Source organism: Equus quagga, chromosome 4, assembly GCF_021613505.1.
Source record: "Equus quagga isolate Etosha38 chromosome 4, UCLA_HA_Equagga_1.0, whole genome shotgun sequence".
Taxonomy (NCBI): domain Eukaryota; kingdom Metazoa; phylum Chordata; class Mammalia; order Perissodactyla; family Equidae; genus Equus; species Equus quagga.
In genome coordinates this window covers 126,358,572-126,383,923 of record NC_060270.1, presented here as the reverse complement: position 1 = coordinate 126,383,923, position 25,352 = coordinate 126,358,572, and the positions used below count along the sequence as shown (strand labels likewise).

The 25,352-nt window shown below is 40.5% G+C and overlaps 2 pseudogenes; one reads left to right on the top strand and one right to left on the bottom strand.

Annotated features, from left to right (window-relative positions):
• Positions 1-464: 464 nt before the first annotated feature.
• LOC124238705 (lysine-specific demethylase 3A-like) lies at positions 465-10,964 on the top strand (annotated as a pseudogene).
• Positions 10,965-16,766: 5,802 nt separating this feature from the next.
• On the bottom strand, positions 16,767-25,352 carry LOC124238704 (claudin-6-like; annotated as a pseudogene).

Below are 25,352 nucleotides of genomic sequence, written 5' to 3'. Positions count from 1 at the left end.
TCTTCTTTTTGTTGCCCTAATGCTCCCTGCATATCTCCTGCTAAATTTAAATAACAGGAAACTGTTGTGGTGGCTGGGCTTTCTAGGCTGACTTACTTTGGTTCAGCTCATTTAATTATTAAACTAAATACTGTCTGAGCTAACTGCTCCCACTTCAATTTTGCTGTGGTTTCATTCCTTCATTAGCTTGAGATCCACTACACACTCTTTGTCAGAATTAGAAATGTCTATTGAACATAAAACAAGAGCATATCTGAGGAGCAAGGCTACTTCAAATACAGGGAGTGAACACTGAGACTGATGCCCAGCAATTCTTTCTGACTCTACAGCCAGTGGTCATGCTTCCTACTGAAGTTAAGAGAAATTTTTGTTGCTGGTGTCCCACAATGGGACCACATCAGAATTTTTCAATGCATGCCTACTCAATGGAATAGAAGTATAATTGGAAAAGGGCCACTAGCATCATGGTTCAGGTAATTTATAGATTAGAGTTTTTAGTGGTCTGGCTTGGAAGCCCAGCCGCCATTTTCTAATCTGACACAGGAACACATTTGCCCATTGAAATAGTCAGCTTAACGTTCAACCCAATGATATTGTTAGAAACTAACAAGAATACAGGTGCACAACAGAGAGGCAAGGGAAGGTCAAAATAAACCCAATACATGAATAGACACACTTTATACGGTGTATAAGGATATATTTATTTAGGGATAGGGAGTGAGAAAATGAATTTATGGGTTAGCAGAGTTGACTAGTTATGGTGGTTCTAGGTATACTTTTATACTTTTAGGGGGAGAATAATAAGGAACATCTTTTGAGTGAAGGTGACTGTGCAGTAATTCAGAAAAGCTGGACAACTAATTCAGGAAGAATAACTTTCCAGTGCCATGGTGTCCAAGGGCCTGGGTTCAAACTTGAAAAAAAAATCATTTTACTGCCCTTCGGCGATTAGCCAAAATGCTACAGGCAATACTGATATGTTTCCCTGTTAAGAACCATGGACCTAGATGATCTTTAAGGTCTCTTCTAGTTCTGTAATCAGAATTTTCCTTGAAAAGATATTATTCTACTTATACAGCTAGGAAGATTTAGCAATTTCCTCTTGCTTTTCTAGCAGAAAACGTACTTCAAGAAGTGGGGTTGCAACAGGCGAACTATTCACCCATAGTCCTTTGTTGGAGTAAAAGTTATTCTAGGATTTATTCCCAAATCCCGGCTGCAGGAAGCAACACATTAGGACTGGACCACAGCGCCCTCTAGCCTGCACGCCTGCAAAGCCAGAGGCTGGGTTTTCTAGGATTCTGTAGAAAAGCAACCGGCTTTGTTCGTAGGAGATTTTCTTCACACAATATGTTTTCTTATCATTTGTTTATGTAACTTATAGACTTCAAAAGTGTTGCTCCCTCTTCAAGTTAAAGGAAACTACTATTCATTTTAGGGAAATTAATAACACCACACCCAAGACCTGCTCCGCAACACTTAAACATTCCTTGGCAGTTTTAATTTTTAAAATCTGACTTCCAGATATTTTATCTCCACTAAGGAAAGAAGTTTATAACAAAACATCCTCATGTATAAGACAGACTCACCGAGTGTATTACGATCACATATTTGGAAAAGTAAATGGACATGCATATAATATTAGATGGAACCAAACTGCGTTTCTTTAAACTGATCTACAAAAACAGCTTTTTTGCATGGTTCACTCTAATGTCTAAAAGGATAAATAAGAAACTAGGAAGAAACTAAGGAGGGAAGTGGGAACGGGGAGACAGGAGAGGCACACTTCTTTTTCTACATATATTCTTTGAAGTCCAAGGATCTTTTTACCATATTCAAAAAATTAACATAAAAATTTTAATAGGAGAAAAAAAAGATGTGGTCATAAATTTCCTTAGACTAACTTATTTTCTCCTCTTCCCATATTTCTCGCCATACTCTTCTCCCTCTCTCTGTCAGAGTTGTTTATTGAATTAGCTGACAATCTATTGTTTTCAAACTTCTGGTAAAAAATTTTTAGAAACATAACCTAAGGGAATTTATCATTTGATTACGGAAATATATACGTGCACAGGTTTTTATTGTTTTAGGATAGTGGAAAATTTAAACAACGTAGATGGGAGATGGTATAAATAAAATATGATGCATTCATCTATCAGAATACTGTGTAGGCACTGGGGGGTTTTTTGCTCTTTTTTTGGGTATGCCTTGTAATATTTTTATTTTATTTTTTTGATAGCTGGACATGATATAGTGGGTAAAAGGAGCCGTAGTAACAGACTTTCAGTAATGTGGTAGTAAGGAACGTGTGTGGGGGCAAGCATTCTATAGTCCTATGATGAGGTCTCAGTCTTTTTTTTTCTTTTTTCAATTGAAGAATAATTGACATATAATACCCTGTTAGTTTCAGGTACATCATAGTGACTCAATATTTATATGCATTATGAAATGATCACCATGATAAGTCTAGTGACCATCTGTCATCATACAGAGTTATTAAATGCTTTTGATTGTATCCCCATGCTGTGCATTACATCCCCATGACTTATTTATCTTATAAGCGGAAGCTGGTGCCTCTTAGGTCTCGGCCTTTGGGTGAGCCTATGACTCTGGACTGTGAACTTCACAAGTGTTTCTCAGTTTTTGTCTCCCCTTGTAGGTGGGAGAGGATGGCTGGAGAGGACTGATGTTGGGTATTTCCCTTCCCCCAGGTGGAAGGCTAGAGCTGACTCGAGTGGCTATTTCCTTTCCCCAGGGTGAGTTAGGCTCTGGTTTAGTTTCTCCTGAGGGCAGGCCTTGTTTACGAACAGAGTGATCTGGCATATTTCAAAATGGGTCCTTTTTCCTTCCCCCTGAAGGAAGGAAGCAGGAGGGGATTTTTCTCTGACATTTACTGTGGGAATCTGCTCAAGCTCCTGGAGGTAAATCTCACAAAATTATGGGGGCCTCCCTATGACGGGGTCCCCTGGAGTTTTTCACTCTCAGACTTGTCCACACTGGGCCTCCAGCAGTTCATCAGTTACAGTTCAGGTTTTCCCACCTGGCACTGGTTCCTGAACTGGTTTTTGCTGGGGAACCTCTGCTCTGGTAAGTCATAACTCCTTGTATTCACCTGTTGGTCTCTCCAATCTTAGGGGCAGAAATTTGCCCTGTGTCCTTCCATCTCTTATGGATCCAAGAAGAACTATTGATTTTCCAGTGTGTTTAGCTTTTTACTTGTTGTTAGGATGGAGTGGCTACTGCCAAGCTCTTCAAATGCAGAACAGGAAATGGCTCGAAATCAGTTTTTAACAAGCCCCTGAGGTTCTTCCTAATGAACATTAAAGGATGTTAGTGGAGAAATGGAAGAAGTCTACAGGGCAAAGGAGAACAAAGGAAGGAAGCCAGGGGGTAGGAAAGGAAGGTAAAATACCAGGAGTCCCTAAATGGAGACAGTGGTCCAAGAGAGAGCCCCTCTACAGAAGGTGTTAGGGGCAGTGGGTGTGAGGAAGGACTGCTGTGAGGTGCCAGGAGTGACACTGGATCAGAGACCTTGGCAGCCAAGAAACTACTCAGACTTCCTATGAAAGAAAACTTTACATTGCCTGCACCCAGGACCTGTGCCTGCCAATCATTCGACTTGCACTCTGGGAAAATTGTCAATGTCTGTACTGCGTTCTCACCAGTTGATTGTCCAGTATGACAATGCCAAGTCCACGCCACCAGTCTTTGTTTTCTGCCACTGAGTGGCCGCCCACTGTAGACCTCTCCTTGCAATGTCCTTAGGGCACCTGTCAGCCCAAGGTGACCTACTGGTGTGTTGGTAGTATGGGAGGGATGGTGCTGACAAATTGATTGTGTTTGAGGACCCTAAGCTGCAGCAATGGGGCATTGACGCCACTGTTCTGTTTGAATGCATAGGAACAGGTCTGGAAGGAAATATACCAAATTAGGATAGGCCACGTTGACCTCTCCATTGGAAATTTTTTCCCCAATATTTTTTTTTTTAAGATTTTATTTTTTTCCTTTTTCTCCCCAAAGCCCCCCCTGTACATAGTTGTATATTCTTTAGTGGTGGGTCCTTCTAGTTGTGGCATGTGGGACACCACCTCAGTGTGGCTTGATGAGCGGTACCATGTCCGCGCCCAGGATTTGAACCAATGAACACTGGGCCACTTGCAGCAGAGCAGGCGAACTTAACCACTTGGCCATGGGGCTGGCCCTGCCCCAATACTTTTATACAAGATTTCTTTGACTTTGCTTCTAAATATCAGTCCTTTAATGACTATTCATGGCCTTAATTGATTTTCAGTTAAAATATATTAATTTTCCATTTTCATTTTTATTTTACTGAAGTTATTTTCTTTGGGGGACAGGTTTTCTTTTTTTTTTTTTCCTTAAAATTGCCACCTGGGCTAACAACTGTTGCCAATCTTTTTTTTTTTTTTTTCCTGTTTTATCTCCCCCAAACCCCCTGTACTCAGTTGTATATCTTAGTTGCAGGTGCTTCTAGCTGTGAGATGTGGGATGCCGCCTCAACATGGCCTGACAAGCAGTGCCATGTCTGCGCCCAGGATCTGAACCCTGGGCCACCGCAGCGGAGCACCCGAACTTAACCACTCGGCCATGGAGCCGGCCCCATGGGGGACAGGTTTTCTGCGTAAATTTTATAATAAAGGGTTTTTTTCTTTGATGATGGAACATAGTATTTCACCTTTATTTGGGTGTATTACTATTACCAAAACTAATTTTCACAGGTCAAGTTTGCATTTTTTCAAGGAGATTGACTTCTTTCATTAATTTTAGTCATATTTTTTAATGTGTAAAGTTTTTAGCAATTTTTCAGTTTTATTTGCATTTATTATTTCTTCTAAGAAAGCCTAAAGTTTTCTAGGTTAGCGTGTGCAGTTATCCCTCAGCCAATTTCCTGTTATAATGAAGTGGGGTCTGGACCACGTGGCAAGAAAGAAGAAGGAGGCAGGTGCAGGAAAGGAGTTAGACTTGACAGTGGGAAGATGAGAATGTCTGTCTGAGAGCTTCTGTTTTCCCCCATGATGTATGAGGCAAGGCAAGCAACTAAGAATGAAAGAGGAGAAGGACATGAGCAAGTTTTTGGAAAGAGGAGAATGTGCGATGTAGTTATTTTGAAGACAGAAGTCATCGTATTACAGAAGTAGGGCAGGACTGTTGGCTGGTGTTAAGTGTTCTTTTGAGATTTGTGGTCATGGCTTTTAAGCAAGACCAGCTGTGTATTTTTCTCCCACTATGTTCAGCTGCTTGAGTTCAGGAGCATGGCAGATGGTTGAGTTTTACCTGAGTTGGAGTTTGGCAAGGTGTTCACAGCTGAGGGAGAAAGCATTGCTCTCATAATTATCTCTTTTCTCTCCTGCATCATCAAACTTTTACTCATTGAGTATTTCCTTTGGTATAAAATACATCCAGTAGCTATAATCCTTAACAACAACAACAAACACAAAACAAAATACAAACAAACAAACCTTCCTTTTACCCTACTCCTCTGTAAAGAGCCAAGCTACCACCCCATTTATCGGTTCCTTTCACAGCTTGACTTCTTAAATGAGTTTTCTGTAGTCTCGGCTCCATTTCCTCACTTTACATTTTCTCCTAACCCATTCCAGGCAGGCTTCTCTCCCATGACTCCACTGAGACTGTGTTTATCATGGAACCCACCCTTGTGCTGAATTAATAGTCAGTTCTCAGTCCTCATCTTACTTGAACTCTCAACATTTGGCCTCTTGAAATGCTTTCTTCTCTCGGATCCATTGACACCATACACCCCAAACTTGGAGCCGAAATATAATGTCAAACCAGTTGCAAAAGTGTACAGCAGAGATCTCTTGAGGTCAAACCTCCTACCCAGATATGCAAAAAAACCTTCAGGACCCACAGCTTGTTGACCTCCTCCCGTTTTGTGTGAATTTCACAAAAAATTCATATTGTTCTGCTAGATTGGTAGAGAGGATTTGCTCATACCCCTCCCCAATCTGACCTTCCTAGTCTTTTAAGAGATGCTGACGTATCCTTCCAACTTGTCAGAGGGTGAAGGGGGGCTGGAAACTAATTCTTCATCCAGCAAGAACCTGGAGAACGAGCTGCTGTGGGTGCTGAGGCGTGAGGCTGACTTTCCAAAGCACAAGCTTCACTGATTAAGAACAACTTCTGAATGTCTCCACCTCCGATAATGACTGTATTCTTCTCTTACGTTCTGAAAAATTTGCGCTGGAGTTGCTGCAGAGTGGGGTCTGCGTCCTGAGCGCGGCGTCCGGCGTCTGGGCCTGGAGCGCGGCCGGGCGGAGGGGCGCCGCGCCGGGGCTTCGGGGACCGGGGCTCAGCAGCGCCTCCTGGGCCGCCGCGGTGTCACCCCGCACGCGCGTGCCGCCGCCAAGCGGCCGGGGACCAGGAGAGGATGTGGCTGGAACCTCTGGCTCCTCAGCGGAGCTGGGGGGCTAAGCCGGCTCCGGTGACACCGCCAGCACCCCCACAGGAAGTGATTTTAATAACAGTGGTCACATGTGTCGCTAGAAGGTACTGTGATTAATTAGCAATTGTAAAGTATTATATAAACATCAAACACGGATAAAATAGTGAAATAACTGAAAACTAGTCTCTGAGATTTAAGGAAAAAGAAACCACACTTATTGTTTTGTATTTTAATACGTTTCCTCCTAGTTTATTTTGGAAGACTAAAAATACCAGACCCATGATCCTAAGTTTTTCAAGTGGGAAGAACTCTTTTTAACATAAAATATTTTACAGGCCTTTATGTGACTGAGTTTATAAGTAGTATGTCTTACTGAGAAAATACATCAGAAAAAGCTATATTGATTTACTAATATATTTAAATAAACCTGTATGTTCTTAGTCACGTGCTGCAGGTGGTGTGGTGAAAGGCCAGCTTTAGAGTAAGGTTGGTTGGTTTCTAATCCTGCGGCATCACTTCCTGCTGTGCAGCAAACGTAACTTCTAGGTATCTCAGTTTCCTGCTATTTAAAATGGGGAAAAATAATACTTATTTCACAGAGTTGATCTGACGGTTCATTGATATATGACATGGTAAGCCCTTAGAAGAGTAGCTGGCATATAGTATATTCATTTTCAAAATAACACACATATTTGTGTTGGACTCATTTGTAGTTGACACATGATGTCCGGCAGGCTGTATTAGAGACTAAGAAGTGAAGTCCTGAAGGGCAGGGGCTGTGTTGCTGGTTTACATCTGATTGTAAACCAGACAGACAGATCTGGGTTCTCCTTGTTGCTTTGCTGTTTATAAGCACCTGCCTAAGTTACTTGACCTCCCAGCTGTAACTATCTGTAATATAAATGCAAAATAGTACATACGAATAACTGTAAAGTAGCTGTAAATAGCTGAGGATAGCTTCATAGGTTTGTGGTGAGGATAAAGTGAGCTACTGCACGTAAAGTACTTTGTGTAGTACTGGGCACATACTGTATCAGAGATGTTTGCTGTTAGCAGGAATTCAGACTAGGAAACTGAGAGTTGGAGATGTTAAACAGTCTATATCAGCCTCCTCAACTATTCATGAATGTTATAGCTGGAAACTCCCGCTCAGGAAAGCAACTGGTAACTAATTTCCTTACTTCCTCCTCTTCTTCCCAGTAACTAAACCAGAAAAATGAATTTCTAAGGCTTCTTTTGACTAGGTGTGGAAGACACTGTTGGATGGCTACCCAACAGCTATTCCATTCTCTCTTGCTGTCAGGGCCCCAGTTTGTCTGGAATGAGGGGATAGATTGGATTTTTGTTCCCAATCTTTCATTCCCTCTCTGTAATAGAATTATACATCTAAACCTTTTGGCGTGTGAATTTGTGGCACTTTCCACTGGAGTAGGTAAAGTATATATTCCTGCCTAGTTTGTGATGGACTTGGTCAGGTGATTTGTTTGGCAAATGGGATGTTACTGGACACGACATGAGCAGAGACTCTAAATGTGTTGGTGTGATTTTATCTAACTTCTGATGCACCTACCGTTTGCCATAAGAAGAGTATGCCGTGGTGCCCAGTAGTGCCAGAATAAGAAGATACTTGGGACAGACATGAAAACACACACAGCCTGGATCCAAGTCCAACTGATCCCTGCCAAACCTAGCAGAGTCACACATGACCTGCATGCCCATAATTGAGAAACAAATGCTTATTCTTGCAAACCACTAAGATTTGGGGGTTGCTTGTTATGGAACATTATCACAGTAATAGCTGACTTATATAGGTAGCAGTCTGCCCAGCTCCAGAGGATGAATCATAATTGATCTAAGCTAATCTTATTGTTCTTCTCCGTACACTTGATTTTTCCAGATTCTCTTGGAGCTAGGGGTGGCCAAATGACTCAGAGTTGGCCAATGAAATAGATAAAGATGTCTACTGGGGACTTCTGGAAAAGTGTTTGCTTCCCTGATAAAAGGCACAGTGGGAGCTGGAAGTATTTTTTCTTTCTTCATCTTTGCTTGAAAAGTCAGTGAGTGTCTTGAGACCATAAACTGAAAGGCACAAAGATGAAAACATAACAGCTAAGGATGATTGAGCAAACAAATAGAAATAGAAAGTCTAGAGTTTCTATTTCATTCATTGTAAGAACATTTTAATTTCATTGTAAGAACAATGAAGCAATTATGTTATGGTTGCCGTTAACCAAAAATGTGGCGGGAACTGATTTGGATACAGAAAATTACCCCCCCGGTCAACATTAGATGCCACCATGTCAAATGGTGCTTTCTGAAAAGGAAGCTATGTCAAGTGTGGAGCCACACGGTAAGAGCATCTCAGAGTGTTGTTAGGGAGCAAGCTGTCCAAGGTGTTCAAGAAATGAGTGATGTATGTGATACCACCATCTTCAGCTTGCACTGGGTGTATCCTCAGTGTGAGTTTGGAGTGTGTGTACATTGCCAGAAGAAGAGGAAAAATTGTCAACAGGGTACTCCCTACAAGACTTTTCCTTGGCTTAGATGCATGAAGAGTCAAGTACATGAACCGGGGAACTTGATGCCTATGCGGATCATTCTTGGAAAAGCTCTCTAATGAGGTTGAAGGCTGTTCCTTCTGTAGGACCAAAATGTGGAATAGAGGCAAATTGTCCTTGTTCACAGAGGCAATTCAAGCTCTTTCCAAAGCCGGCCTTGAAGGAAGATGTAAAACAGACTTCCTTAGTTGGAGAAAAATCTATTCTTGGTGCTATGCTCCTGCAGAATCGCTGAGTGTTGGAGCCAGCAGCCGTGGGTGGAGGTGCAGCCTCCAAGTGAGCCAGCAGCATGAAATCAGCCTGTTCAATCAGTGCTTCTCCTTTAACCTGGCTGGCAGACCTACCCAGGGGGGACGTCAGCAAGGAAGAAACGACGGGAAATGGACTCAAGAATACACTAAAAATCCTTGATATCTTTGCTTCTTTGGTAGAAAACAAGCCTTCCCCCAATTTATGTAAGAACCTTAAGGACTACTGACAAACCTAGCATTCTACACTTCTCACTGTTGGCTGTGTGGTAACTGTTTGCTGTCCTTGTAAGATCTCAACAACAGGAGCAACTGGAGTGTGTTCAGAGAGTGCTGGAAACAAGGGCCAGTGATGGTGTCTGGAAAGCATCCTAAATTGAACACTGAATTTTGGAAAACTGAATCTTTTGGCAAAGAGTTTTGTGACCAGGAAGTCGATCTAGTTAACTGTAGGAATGTCTTAGTCTGTTTGGGCTGCTATAACAAAATACCATAGACTGGACAACTTAAAAAAGAAACATTTATTTCTCACAGTTGTGGAGGGTGAGAAATTCAAGATCAAGGTGCCAGTAGATTTGGTATCTGGTGAGGGCCCACTTCTTGGTTCATAGATGGCTGTCTTCTCACTGTGTCCTCACGTTGTGAAAGGGGGGAATGGAGCTCTCTGGGGTCTTTTTCACAAGGGCACTAATTCCAATTGTGTGGGTTCTGCCTTCATACCTAATCACCTCCCAAAGTCTCTCCACCTCTCAATATCATCACTTTGGGGATTGGGTTTCAACATATGAATTTTGGGGGGATACAAACATTCAGTCTCTACCAAAGACCAATTAAATCATCACAAAAACCACAGTAGGAAACTTCTGGAATGGACTCAAAGATGTTCCTAATCTCTTGGGAAATGAAAAAGAATTAATGATGTTGAATCTTAAGGACTGGCTATCAGGAGGACATTTTAGAGATATGATGCCCTCCAGGCTTGATGATCTGATGGTCAGCGTCCCATTGCTTGGAGTGTGCAAGGTGAGATGACATACTGATTTTGTCTCTAGGCTGACAAACTACTTTGTTTGGCCAGATTGGGGTCCCAAGGTGTATAATGCTTGTGGATTAATTACTCTAGAAGATCGAAATTGTGGAGCAACGTCTTTACTGAGACGTGTCTGGTGCAGCTAATGTCCTGGTCTATGTGAGAATTCCCAAGGACAGTGTGACCAAGAAGACCTTAAAGCTGTCCAAGAATGGAAATTCTCATGAACTCACAATAAAGCAATTTATTAAAGGAAAAGAGAAGCCAGGAGCCTTCTAGCCTATATATGCTAGTGAAGACGTGGAAAAGATAGGAGAATTCCTTAAAATGGCATCAGAAGAGCTTTTTCAAGAACACCCAACAACCTTGATCCTATTAATGATCAGAGCTGGTATTTAGACTGATCACTGAGACAGCATCTTCATCAAGAGTATGGGGTTCAAGGCAGGGCTATTGTACAGTTTCTCAGAGATGTGGCATTCTGCCCAGCCTGAATTCCATACCAGGTTCATGACTTACATAGCTGTATCAAAGTGGCTGAAGATTTTGTTTCTCCAGAGCAAGTTAAACAATGCTTCTGGCTTATTCAGGAATTCTGTTATCTGTCACAGACTCATACCAATTGTGAAGTTAAATTACAGATGAATGTTATCTACCACGCCATTGCTATAGTGAAAGCCAGTGAATCCAGTTTTGGCAAACCCTAAGGGTTTCAGAGATGCCTTAACCTCTGTACAATGGAAGTGAATTATTGGCAGCTGTTCAAACTCTTCGGGCAAGATTCCTGTGGACTTTGAGAATTATGTTACCTCATCTTTTTTTTATATGTACCCGACTTTTGAGGATACTCTGTCTAATGTATGTTTCTAGTGTTTACAGACACTATGTGTATGTGTGGTAACTATTTACAGAACATGCATCTTTAAACTGTGATTTTTCACCTAGTACAGAGCTTTTACCAAGTTGTAAAAACAAAAACCTCTTATCAGCCCTGGAGCAATACCTGCGGTTATCCCTAGCTACTTGGTTGGATAGCTTAGTCAAAACGCATTTCTAACTGTTAGGAATTACTTTGCATAGTCTATTTGGGTTATATTTTGTTTGTATTTGTCTGAATACTTCTCCTCTGCCCTTCAGGGTTCAGAAGAGTGATGGGAGAAATGAACAGCTCATGATGCAGTTCTTATTATATTGCATAGGATTGGCATTGTATAGCAGAAGTCAATTATTGTACAGTTCTTGGAGTTCATCATCTTCATGAAATGAAGTTTTTTATTTAAATGAAGCTTTGCTAATTTTAAGTGTTAAGCATTTTGCATTAAAATATTCATATAACAAAGTTTACAAAATACCTTTGCTAAAAAAAGTGATGTAGCGTTAAAACACACAAGACAAAAACTAATTGCAAAGAGAAATAGATGAATCCACTCTCATAATTGGAGACTTCAACACCCCTCTCTCAGAATGTATAGATCCAGCAGGCAAAAATCAGTAAGGATATAGTTGAGCTCAACAATGCCGTCAATCAACTGAATATAATCAACATCTATGGACCACTTCACCCAACAACAGCAAAATACATATTCTTCTCAAGCTCACGTGGAACATTCACCAAGATAAATGTTCACCAAGACCACATTCTGGACATAAAACACACCTCAACAAATTTGAAAGAATAGAAGTCATACAATGTCTGCTCTTAGACCACAATGGAATTAACTATAAATCAATAACAGAAAGACAACCAGAAAGTCCCAAGATTAAACATAGAGATTAAACAACACACTTCTAAATATCACACTGGTCAAAGAAGATATCTCAAGAGAAATGAAAAAATACTCTCAACTAAGATGAAAACACAATTTATCAAAATATGGGGGAGGCAGTAAAAGCAGTGCTTAGAGGGAAATTTGTAGCATTAAATACATATATTAGGAAGGAAGAATTTTCTACAATCAGTAATCTAAATTACCACCTTAGGAAACTAGAAAAAAGAAGATGAAATTAAAGCCAAAGTAAGCAGAAGAAAAGAAATAGTAAAAATTAAAGCAGAAATCAATGAAATTGAAAACAGGAAATCAATAGAGAAAATCAATGAAACCAAAAGCTCTTTCTTAGAAAATATGAATAAAATTGATAAGCCCCCAGCCAGACTAAGAAGAAAAGAGAGTGCACAAAGTTCTAATATCAGAAATGAAAGAGGGGATGTCACTATAGATCCCATGGACATTAAAAGGACAATCAAGGAATACTATGAACAACTCTATGCACGCTAATTTGATAATGTAGATGAAAGAGACCAATTCTTTGAAAGACACAATCTGCCAAAACTCACACAAGAAATACACAATCTGAATAGGCCTATATCTATTAAAAAATTTAACCAATAATTAATAACCTTCCAAAACAGAAAGCGCCAGGTTCAAATGGGTCCACTTATGAATTCTTCCAAATTTTTAAGGAAGAAATTATACCAATTATATATGATCTCTTTCAGAGGAGAAAAGCAAAGGGAATCTTCCTAAATCATTCTATAAGGCTAGCATTAGCCTCATACCAAACTAGACAAAGACATTACAAGAAAATAAAACTGTAGACCAATATCTTTCATGAACATAGATGTAAAAATCTTCAACAAAATATTAGCAAATCAAATCCAATGATGTATAAAAAGAATTGTATACCACTGCCAAATGGGATTTATCCCAGATATGCAAGGCTAGTTCAATGTTTGAAAATCAGTTAATGTAATCCGTCACATCAACAGGCCAAAAAAGAAAAATAACAATTTAGTAATCATGAATAGATGCAGAAAAAGCATTTGACAAAATCCAACACTCATTCATGATAAAAACTCTCAATAATCTAGGAATAGAGGAACCTTCCCCAACTTGATAAAGAATATCTACAAAAAAATACTACAAGTAACATCATACTTAATGATGAGAGACTTGAAGCTTTCTTATTAAGATCAGACACAAGGCAAGGATATGCCCTCTCTCCACTCCTTTTCAACAGTGTACTGGAAGCTCTAGCAAATGTAACAAGACAAGAAAAGGAAATAAAATATATACAGATTGGGAAGGAAGAAATAAAACTCTCTTTGTTCACAGATGACATGATCATCTATGTAGAAAATCTGAAAGAATCAACAAAAAAATCTTGGAACTAACAAGCAGTTATAGGAAGTTTGCAGGATCCAAGGTTAATGTACAAAAGTCAATTACTTTGCTATATACCAGCAGTAAGAAAGTGGAATTTGCAAATAAATTTTAAATTTACATAATACTATTTGTATTGGTATCCAAAAAAGAAGAAATGCTTAGGTACAGATGTAACAAAATATGTACAAGATGTATATGAAGAAAACGGCATAATTCTGATAAACAAAATCAAAGAAAAACTAAATAAATAGATATTGCGTGTTCATGGATAGGAAGACTCAATATTGTCACGATGTCAATTCTTCCCAACTTGATCTATAGATTCAATGCAATGCCAATCAAAATCCCAGCAAGTTATTTTGTGGATATTGGCACACTTGTTCTAAAGTTTATATGGAGAGGCAAAAGACCCAGAAACACCAACATAATATTAAAGGAGAACAAAGTTGGAGGACTGACATTACCCAACTTCAAGACTTTCTATGAAGCTACAATAATCAAAACAGTGTGGTATTGGTGAAAGAACAAATAGGTCAGTGGAACAGAATAGAGAGTCAAGAAATAGACCTACATAAATATAGTCAACTGATCTTTGACAAAGGAGCAAAGTGATGCAGTAGAACAAAGATAGTCTTTTCAACAAATATTGCTGGAACAACTGGACTTCCACATGCAAAAAAAAAAAAAATCTAGCTACAGATCTTACACTTGCCACAAAAATTAGCTGAAAATGGATCACAGACCTAAATGTAAAATGCAAAACTATAATCTAAAAGATAACATAGGAGAAAAACAAGGTCATCCAGATGACCCTGGGTATGGCAATAACTTTTTGGATACAACCCCAAAGGCACAATCCATGGAGGAAAGAATTGATAAATTGGACTTTATTAAAATTAAAAACTCCTGCTCTGGAAAAGACAATGTAAAGAGAATGAGAAGACAGCCACAGGCTGGAAGAAAATATTGGCAAAAGACATTTCTGATAAGGGACTGATATCCAAGATAGAAAAGAACTCTTAAAACTCAGCAATAAGACAATAACCTGATTAAAAAATGAGCCAGAGAACTTAACAGACACTTCACCAAAGAATATGTACAGATCGCAAATAAACATATGAAAAGATGCTTCACATTATAAGTCATCAGGACAATGCAAATTAAAGCAACAATGAGATACCACTGCACTCCTCTTAGAATGGCCAAAATCTGGAACAGTGACAGCACCAAATGTTGACAAGGCTGTGAAACAGCAGGAACTCATTCGTTCCTGGTAGGAATGCAAAATGTTACACCCCCTATAGAAGTCAGTTTTGTGGTTTCCTACACAACTAAACATACTCTTACCATATAATCCAGCAATCATACTCCCTGGTATTTATCCAAAGGAGTTGAAAAGTCACACAAAAATCTGCACACAGATGTTTACAGCAGCTTTATTCATAATTGCTAAACCTGGAAGCAACCAAGATGTCTTTGGTAGGTGAGTGGATAAATAAACTGTGGTACATCCAGACAATGGCATATTATTCAGTGCTACAAAGAACTGAGCTATCAAGCCGTGAAAATATATTGAGGAACCTTAAATACATATTACTCAGTGAAAGAAGACAATCTGAAAAGGCTACACACTGTGTGATTTCAACTATACGACTTTCTGGAAAAGGCAAAACTATAGAGATAGCAAAAAGCTCAGTAGCTGCTAAGTGTTGCGGGGGAGGGGGGAAGGAGGAATTAAAAAAAAAGTGCTATTGTCTTAGATTATCACATACTTAATTAGCCCACTTACTGCTGCCATTTCCCAGTATTCAATTTATGTCATATGGCGACAAGTGGAGTTTCAACGCATTCTGATACAGTTTCTTAAATTGGTTTAGTTTAAGAATTTATAACACTTTCACGTCCTAAGAAGTTGAATAAGAGATACAACAACTATTACAATAATTAACATTATAATATTAACATTATTGAGTGCTTACATAGAATTAAATAGAATTCATTTAGTAAAAAGGATTCGTAATCAAAGTTTTGTAATCAAAGATCTAAATTAGAATTTGAGTTCTATTTGTTCATTATCATATGACTTTGGGCAAGTTACTTGACTTTTTCTGGGCTATACTAATCACTCTTCTGACTTATTTATGGTTATAGACATCATTGAGGTCTTCTATGGTATTACATTGCATTTTGTAAATGGCAGGGGGGTCCGGATAGATGAGTTTCTGTAAATAGTACCTGTCTTCAGGACAGCTGTGTGCAGTGACAGCGAGGCAGCAGTTTTCATGTGGTTGTTCTGAGGCAGGACATCTGGTTAGAGTCTTCTCTTGCTACTGAACAGTAAGCCTGTCTATATGTGATGATGGTAGGTCTGCTCTGAAACTGAGTAAGCCATAGTTTCAGGTCCCACTGGCCTATAACAAATTGACCACATTCACTGTTGCAGCTTAAGGACAAAGACTTCATCTTACCTTTTCAGGAAGTATAAACTCAAAAACTTGTTGAATAAAATTGGATTTTTGGACACCAGGAATTTCCAGGCCCTCCTTGGCATGATTAGAACATTGTGGGTCTTTGCAGGGAAATAAAGCTTCCCTAGATTTCTTCACGCTCCGGTGAAAAGTTCCCCAACACTCTTCACATACCATGAGAATTAGATCTCTCCACTTATCTGGTTAATTGCTTTGATCTGAAATGACAATAAAATTTCTCTTCTATCTCTGAGAGAGCCAAATGGTTCTTACAACACAGGCTAGCTCCCTAGGTTATGCCCTAGGGTGCCAGGACTACGATGGCAGTGCTATCTCCTTCGTATGAAGCCCAGGCCTTGGAGGCATCTTTAGGTCATAAAATTTGAGACTTATGGGGTTATCTGGCCCCTGGTGGTATTTTATTCACAAGAGGCACAAGGACTCAAACTCATGTTTCTAAGGAGACTATTTCAGGAGGGGAAGCGGACAGCTGCCTCCTTCTTCATAAGCAGAGAAAAATCACTTTCCATCATCACTCACCTATGGAGTGTCCAGCTACTCGAGTAAGACATTTGATCTGGGTCTCACTGCAATACCCTGAGGGGGCCGGTATGCTTATTATTTACTGTACGGTAATTAACGTGAAATCTCTCTCTGATCTAGGATACCTCATGTGCATATTCAGGATAAAATTAATAAAGATAAATATTAACAACTCAATGGTTTTGACATAATTGTAAGATTATCTCCTGAGTTTCTAGCCAAGGGGATTGATGGCCAAGATGTGGCCTGAACTGTAGATGCTTCCCCCAAATCTTCCCTTTAAAAAAAAAAAAAAAAAAAAGAACAGCCCATACTTTATTTAGGAAAAAAACCCTTATGAGTATGGGTCCAGGCATAGGCAGAAGCGTGCAGCGACTGAGAAGTGAAAAGGTCGAGGGACTACTGCACGGCTGAGACTTGGGGAGGCCAGAAGCCCCCACTCCTGGAGGGAACATTGCGACAGGTTAAAGGGGACACAGGAGCCAGAGGTCAGCATTCTTGGAGGTGAAGATCCCTTGGGAACTTATCTTTTGCTGTTCCAGGAGTTATACCCCCGGGCCGGGTGTTCCAGAGGCCTGAGGCAAAGGCTGGTGTGTGTCCCTTCAGCTCCAGGGGGCTCCTCCCCCGGGGCAGCAGTCCTCTCAGAGACAGACTATCTTGATAGGAAGAGCCAGGACAGAGAGCAGCTCTCCATGGTAGGTCCACAGCTCTAGCTTTGCCTCCAAGATGGGATGTGTCCAGGAGCTCCGATTTCTAGGGCTTGGAGGAGGGATGAATATCTAGAAACTTCAAGGCATCACTTTTTTGCCTCCATCATCCAAAGGTGAGAACACCAGGGGCAGAGCCCAGCGTAGGAGTCTGAGTCATTTTCTTGGCTCAGTCATTCAACGGATTAAAAAAACAAAGACAGCCAAAAAGCAAAAGCAAAAAATAAAACCACCCCAAAGCTGAGAAGCATCACTATGTCTTCGTTGACTCCATGGAGCCTCCATTTCCCCGTCTTCCTCAGAGAGAATTCTTAGTGGGATATTCAAAGGCTCCCAAAGAGGTACCAGACTGGGCAGAGTCAAAGTAAAGGCTGGAGCCCTGGATCCCTCAGAGGGGCACTTACAGCACACCAGCCTCCCTATTCTCATCCAGCAAGAGTCCAGAAGCTGAGGCAGCCCAGCCCAGGTAAAGGGAGGTGCTTGCCACCAGGTGCTTATGGAAGTCCCAGGTGATGATATGGGCTTGTCCAGCAGGTGAGGATTAGGGTCAGGATGAGGATGATGAAGATGATCATGGAGGTAAACACAAGGCAGATTATGGACGCTTTGTCTTCTACACAGGTGTTATACCTGGCCCCAGCAAGGTAGACCAGCAGGCTCATCAGGGCGACAAAGAAGATGGTGATGCAAAGGGACGTTGGTAGCCTGCAGTTCCTGAAGGCAGTGCCAGCAGCAGAGGTATCCATCTTGCACTGCCTCTGACCCAGGCTCTGTACCACACAAGACATCCACAGCCCCTCCCATACCAGCTGGGACGGCAATGATTCTGTTGCTGAGGCAGGTGGTTACCTTCCACAGGGCCAGGATCAAGCCATTCACCCAGCTGAGCAGCATCAGGACGATGCCCAGGATTTGCAGACCAGTCAAGGGTACAGCGAGGTTGAGAAGTACAAAGGAGATTGAAGGACCTCCAGAGGGTGGGGATGGGGGCAGAAGAGGGTATCACTCTATCACTGCACAGCCGGCAGAAAGGGCGGAGACCATAGCTCCCGCTCAGACTCATCGGAGGAAGGATGCTCCAGACTGGAGGGGGCGGGGGGTGCGTTCTCTGGAGGCCCTGGGGTGGTGGTGAGCAAACCTGCTAGCCGGCTTTGGGAACCACAGTGGTTGAGGGAGCGGGTCCTAGAACCAAATGGACCTTGAATCTCCTCTCTACCACTTACTAGTGCTTTGACCTTGGGCAATTCACCTAACCTTCGTGGGCCTCAGTCTCCTATCCTGAAAAATAGAGATAACAAGGCTGCATTTTAACGTGTAACTACATCCTAAGGTGCAGATTAAATGGCACGTGGTGAGCCCTAAATAAACGTTGGGTATTATTCTCATTATTATGTTATTATTATATCTCTGGGGCCCTTAAGAAAGTTCGAATTATCTCTGGAATGAGATGTTTCCTGTCTGACTCTCTCTCCGCCATTCCTTCACCCTTCTGTTCCCCAAAACACACACATACATCTGGCCTGCAGCACCGAGAGGGCAGGACGAGGGTCAGCATCACTGTGGCTTGTGCAGAGGTGTTTGTTGAATTGTGCCTCCTCTTTTTAATTGTATAAAGAATTCTGCACACCATTGTAGGTTTCTCTAGTCTATTAGTATATTCAGCAATGAATTACTGCTATCAAAGCATTACTGTCTTGATTGCAAAAGATATTATGTAGTACACTTGCAAGCAGGGACTATCAGAGCTGGAAGGCATATCAGTGAGGACGGCCTCCTCCCACTTTACTGATGAGGAAACAGATGCCCGTGGAAGATCAAGTGATTGTTCCAGTGATTTAGCCACTGTCACTGGGTTGAGGGTTGAGCTACATGTTTTTTGCCCTGCAAGAGCTGCCAGGGTAGACTTTATAATGTCTTGAATAGGAAATATAGGCCCACAGTAACTGGCATACAGATTGTTCCTGCTACAGATCTTCTGAAAGAGGCAGAGATATTCACTGTGGCCTAAATTCTTATTAAAAGTTGGAATTTAGAAGAAAAAAGACAAATATAAAATAGCAATTTATTGTCCTTGGTTCAAGATATTCCCAATTATTAGACATACCGATGAAGGTGTGCTTTCTGGATAGTGTAGTTTCAATAGCCAATCACACATACATATCTCCATGCTCCTCTATTTAAGGGGCCTTGACATAGCGGTATATTTTGTAGTGTTCAGTGTAGTGTTGAATGTTTCCTTTAGGTTGTCTTATATAGTGAATAGGATATTTTATATGAAGGTTATGAATTGGGGGATTGAGAGCAATGTTACACAGGTTGGATCCACCAGAGGGATAGGGTGAAATGGATTTAAGTATATTCAGTTAGTAGGAGTTCCAAAAATCTCACAAATTATGGGGCTGGAGATGGGGCAGAAATGCAGAACAGATTATGTTCCATAATGAGAACCATTTGAGTGGGAGTGTTTAATGCCCTGAATGGAGGAAATATGGGCATGGTAAAAATCTCAGAACTCAACTTGGAGGACGAAACCTGGTCCAAACGCTATAGAATAGGAGAGCAGGATAAATGAGAGGAGGCCAAAAGAGCAGAGTAAGGGGAATAAGCAAAGGGTGGGGTCATCAACGCTGAAGCTAGAGAAATTACTTAAGAGTGGCTGGGAAAGTTGAGGGTAGTACAATTCTATGAGGAAAGAATGAAGTCATCAGGATACTTATTAAGTGAGGAAGCTGAGCAGTTTTGGAGACAACCTAAAGATAGCGGGACAGGTTGAAAGGACTTGGTTGTGCAATAATAGTGATAGCAGACATAGAAGAATTTTTATATTTTTTTCTATTTTTATTTTGAAAAATTTTAAACTATAGAAAATTTGAAACAAGACTACATTGAGTATCCATACTCTTTACCTAGATTTACCAACGGCTAACATTTTGCTAGATTTTCTTTCTTCCTTTTTTTTTTTTTGTGAGGAAGATTGGCCGTCAGCAAACATCTGTTGCCAATCTTCCTCTTTTTTTTTTTTCTCCCCAAGACCCCAGTACTTAATTGTATATCCTAGTTGTAGATCATTCTAGTCCTTCTATGTGGGATGCTGCCACAGCATGGCCTGACAAGTAGTGTGTAGGTCTGCACCCAGGATCCAAACTGGCAAACCCTGGGCTGCCCAAGTGGAGTGTGGGAACTTAATCACTCAGCCACAGGGCTGGACCTACTAGATTTGCATTTTGTCTATCTATCACATACACATCTTTTTTTTTGAAGCATTTACATTACCTTTGAATTTTGAATGGTTTATATCACACTTCACATCTAAATATTTCCTCATGTATTTCCCAAGAACAAGGGCATTGCTACATGACAACAATTCACTTATCACTTTCGGGAAATTTAACATTGATATAATCCTATATCTAAAATTGTGTACATTCAAATTTCCCCAGGTGTCCTGAAAATGTCCTTTATAACTTTTTTTCCCTCCAATCCAAGATCCAACCAAGGATGACACACTGTATTTAGTGGTTATGTCTCTATTAGTCTCCTTTAATCTATAATAGTTCCTCAGCTTTATTTTATTTCAAGACTTCCATTTTTGAGTCCAGATCAGTTGTTTTGAAGAATGTCCCTCAGTTTGGATTTGTCTGTTTTCTCATGATTAGATTTGGGTGATACATTTTTTCAGGAGTAGCATATAAGTGGTACTATAATCTTTATAGTAAGTCATAATGCACCAAAATCCTACAAGCCTGCTGTGATTCCACTTTTTAGCTTGAATGTGTGTTTTGTAAAGAACAAATGGGATGATTTCCAAGCGAACTGGGAATGTGCTGGAAGCTGATCTAGACTTCCATGACATAAACTGCATTCATCTCCAAATTCGACTTCACTCTGTTACGTATAGCTCAGGAATCAGAGGGCTCGTTTCCGTTACTGATAATCAGATCTTTTCAGTATAGAGCTTATATTTTGCACCTTCCTTTGTCTTAAAGGAACTGATTCAAAAAACAGATATAATATGTTTGGCAATATAAATGTGAAGTAGCAGCCTCAAGATAGATTTGATTCTTTTTTTATTATTTTATTGAGGTCACATTGGTTTATAACATTGTGTAAATTTCAGTTGTCCATCACTACATTTCAGCTTCTGTACAGACTGCATCATGTTCACCACCAAGTCTAGTTTCCATCCGTCACCATATATGTGTGCCCCTTTACCCCTTTCACCCTCCCTTCACTCTCTTTCCCTCTGGTAACCACCAATCTATTCTCTTTAACTATGTATTTATTTGTTTATCTTCCACATATAAGTGAAATCACATGGTATTTGTCTTTGTCTGACTTATTTCGCTTAGCATAATATTCTCAAGGTTCATCCGTCTTGTCACAAATGGCACAATTTCATCTTTTTTATGGCCAAGTAGTATTCCATTGTATTTATGTGTATATATGTGTACCACATTTTCTTAATCCATTCATCCATTGATAGGCACTGAGGTTGCTTCCAAGTCTTGGCTATTGTAAATAATGCTGCAGTGAACATATGGGTGCATGTATGTTTTTGAATTAGTATTTTTATGTTCTTTGGAAAAATACCCATAAGTGGAATAGCTGGATCATACAGTATTCCTATTTTCAATCTTTTTAGGAATCCTTATACTGTTTCCCGTAGTGGATGTACCAGTTTGCATTCCTACTAGCAGTGTATGAGGATTCCCTTTTCTCCACATCCTGTCCAACACTTGATATTTCTTGTCTTTTTAATAATAGCCATTCTGATGGGTGTAAGGTGATATAGTAGTTTTGATTTGCATTTCCCTAATAATTAGTGATGTTGAACATCTTTTCATGTGACTTTTGGCCATCTGTATATCTTCTTTGGAAAAATGTCTGTTCATATCCTCTGCCCATTTTTTGACAGGGCTGTTTGTTTTTTTGTTCTTGAGTTGTATGAGTTCTTTATGTACTTTGGAAATTAAGCTCTTATCAGATATATGATTTGCAAATATTTTCTCCCAGTGGATTGTCTTTTCACTTTTTTGATGGTTTCCTTTTGTTAAGTTATTTTCTTCTTTCTCACCACCGTTAATATTCTTTGTCATTGACTTTTTTTTTTTTTTTTTGGTGAGGAAGATTGGCCTTGAGGCTAACTTCTTTTGCCAATCTTCCTCTTTTTGCTTGAGGAAGATTGTTGCTGAGCTAACATCTGTGCCAATCTTCCTCTATTCTGTAGATGGGACACCACCACACCATGGCTTGATGAGTGGTGTGTAGGTCTGCACTCGGGATCTGAACCCATGAACCCTGGGCCACCAAAGTGAAGCATGCAAACTTAACCACTATGCCACCAGGACAGCCCCACTTTGTCACTGACTTTTGACAGTTTTAATGTAATATGCTTGGAGAAAGTCTTTTTGCATTAACATAATTAGGAGTTCTATTAGCTTCATGTACTTGTACATCCAGTTCTTTCCCCAGGTTTGGGGAGGTTCTCAGCTATTATTCTTTGAATAAGCTCTCTGCTCCTTTCTCCCTTTCTTCTCTTTCTGGGATATCTATTATCCTTATATTGCTTTTCCTTATTGAGTTGGATATTTCTCATAGAATTTCTTCATTTTTAAAAAATCTTATTTCTCTCTCCTCTTCCACCTGAATTATTTCTAGATTTCTATTGTTGAGCTCACTAATTTTCTCTTGCATATGGTCTGCTCTGTTTCCAATACTTTCTACTTTATTTTTCATCTCATTAATTGTGTTCTTCAGCTCCAGAATTTGTTTGAATGTTTTCAGAGTTTCAATTTCTGGTGAAGTATTCCTTCTGTTCATTAGTTTTATTCCTGAGCTTGTAGAACTGTCTTTCTGAGTTTTCTTGTAACTTGTTGAGTTTCTTTATGACAGCTTTTTGAATTCTCTTTTCCAAATTCTCTCTAATTCACTTAGTTAGATTATAATCTTCTGTGACTTCAAGTTTGGTTTCTGGAGAGTTGTCATTTTCTTTCTGTTCTGCCATTTTGCTATAGTTCTTCAAGGTAGTTGATGAGTTGATCATCTACTAGCACATTTGTGGTAGTAAACACCTTTCTTATTTGAGTGAGGCTTTGGTTACTTTGGTCCTGAACTGCTTCTGGTTATATTTGAGAGCCTATATTTTCCACCCTCCACTGTCTCTGCCAGAGGCATTGTCAGTGCCCTCCTTGTGCTGCTTGTGCCTCTGGGTTCATAGGTGTCACTATTGCTGCTGGGGTTCAGGGTCTTGTTCCAGCCCCTGCTGCTGGTAGAGCCAGTGTTGGGGGCCACAGTAGATCTGCCACTGGGGGCTGAGTCACAGGTTCGGTGGTTCCTGAAGCCTCAGGTTGAAGGTGCCACCTGCCACTGCTTGGGGAGCGGCAGGGTCTAAGCTGTGAGTGTTGTTGCTAGTCCTGCAGCCTCTGGTCACTGGCATGCACCAGTGTGCTTTGAAACCTCAGGTCAGGGCACCCCACCCCAGCCGGGAAAGTCTGCGTTTTAGATGCTGACCCCACTGTTGGAAAGATTGGTGCTGCTGGGAGGGGAGATGAGTGGAGTGGGCTGGGTCACCAGGCTACTCTGTGTCCTGCATCCTCAGGACATGTGCACCACACGCCACCACTGGGGGGTAGGGGCTAAGCTGTGACTGCTATGTCTGCCCTTGCAGCCCATGTTTGCTGACATATGCACTGGTGTGAGGATCTGCGTTTTGGATCACCACCACCGGTGGGGTGGGGCTGCTCCCCTTGTTCCACTACCTCCTAGAGGTCCAGTCCACTCACCTTCAGGTCTATAGATGCATGGATCTCTCAGGTGTTCTAGTGTGCTTTGTTAGGAAAGATAAAGGGAACTCACTTCGCCATGATGCTGATGTCTCTAGATTTGATTCTTGCTATAATTCATCCCCCAAGTGAAATTGAAATTCTTTCACTATTCGAGAGGATACATTTTAGTTAAAGTGGCTAAATTTGCCAACTGGTTTGCTTAACATTTATACAAAAACTTATATTTCTACAAAGGGCTTTATCATTCATAATTGTATTTAATGTTCATAATAACCCAGTTAGGTTGTGAGATGATTAAAGCCTCAGAGAGGAGATTAGGATGGTCCTAACTCCAAGTGAGACTCAGTGAAGCCCTTTGCTTGTGGAGGCTGGTTTGCAAGTACACATACACACCTTCCCGTCTGCCTGAGAAAGGTAGTTGTTTCAGAATTGGTTACTAGAAAATCAGGTGCCCAGAGATCAGGTTAGTTGAGATTTCTGAATCCACAACAAATTTTGTAGAAAGAAGGCCAGTCTTAACACAAAAAAAATCTCACTGATTTGTTGTTTTAACTGCATGTTATCTAATAAATTAAGACATTTGTTTGCTCATTCAGTTCTCAAACTTTCATTTGGAACTTATTTGCTAGATACTGGATGACGAGTTGCAGGTGATAATTGTTAGGATACATGAATATTAGCATGTCCTTATATTCACGTCTATTTCCAAAAAGATTTAAGATAGCTTACAGAAATACATGATTTAATAAAAAACAAAATAAGAAAGAAAATAAGTACACGTAATTGGGGTGAAAGAAAATAATGAGATTCATACACAACACAAAGTAAAAGCTGTGAGATTTTGTTTTAAAGGTTGAAGATACTTAAGTGGAAGCATGTTCCTATGCCAAGTGGAAAGGGAAAGTGAAAATTAAAGATAGAAGAGTTGGAGGCAATAGTTGCCAGAGGAAGGTCATAAGCCGACCAGAAAGAATGGGAGCAAAACCACGAAGGTGGGTGAGGATTAGTCCATCATGAAACTCAAAGGATGTACAGAGGGATGAAACAGCTATGGTTTGTAATCATTAGTGTGGAACGGAAAGCAAGCCAACCTCCCCTCCTGGGGCTGAGGAGTGGGGAGTGGAGAGCAGCCTCAAATATCCAGTGAAGCACTGTATTTTAAGACTGGAAAACCTATATTCAATTTTCTTTTCCTATCCCATTGCCTAAAACTCGTGGGCTGTGCTGCTCATGTTGAGGAATACGTAACTTCTCAGTGGTTTCTGGGAGTACTGGGAGCCTGGGAAATAGATTTGATTACATAAGGCAAGCTTTGGCCCTTCATTTTCACCTTGACTTTGAATATAAGTAAAAGCTGTAAACCTACCTTCTCTTACCTTCTTTTACTCTATGGTCTCCTTCATCGAGCGATATGAGTGCCTCTTGCAT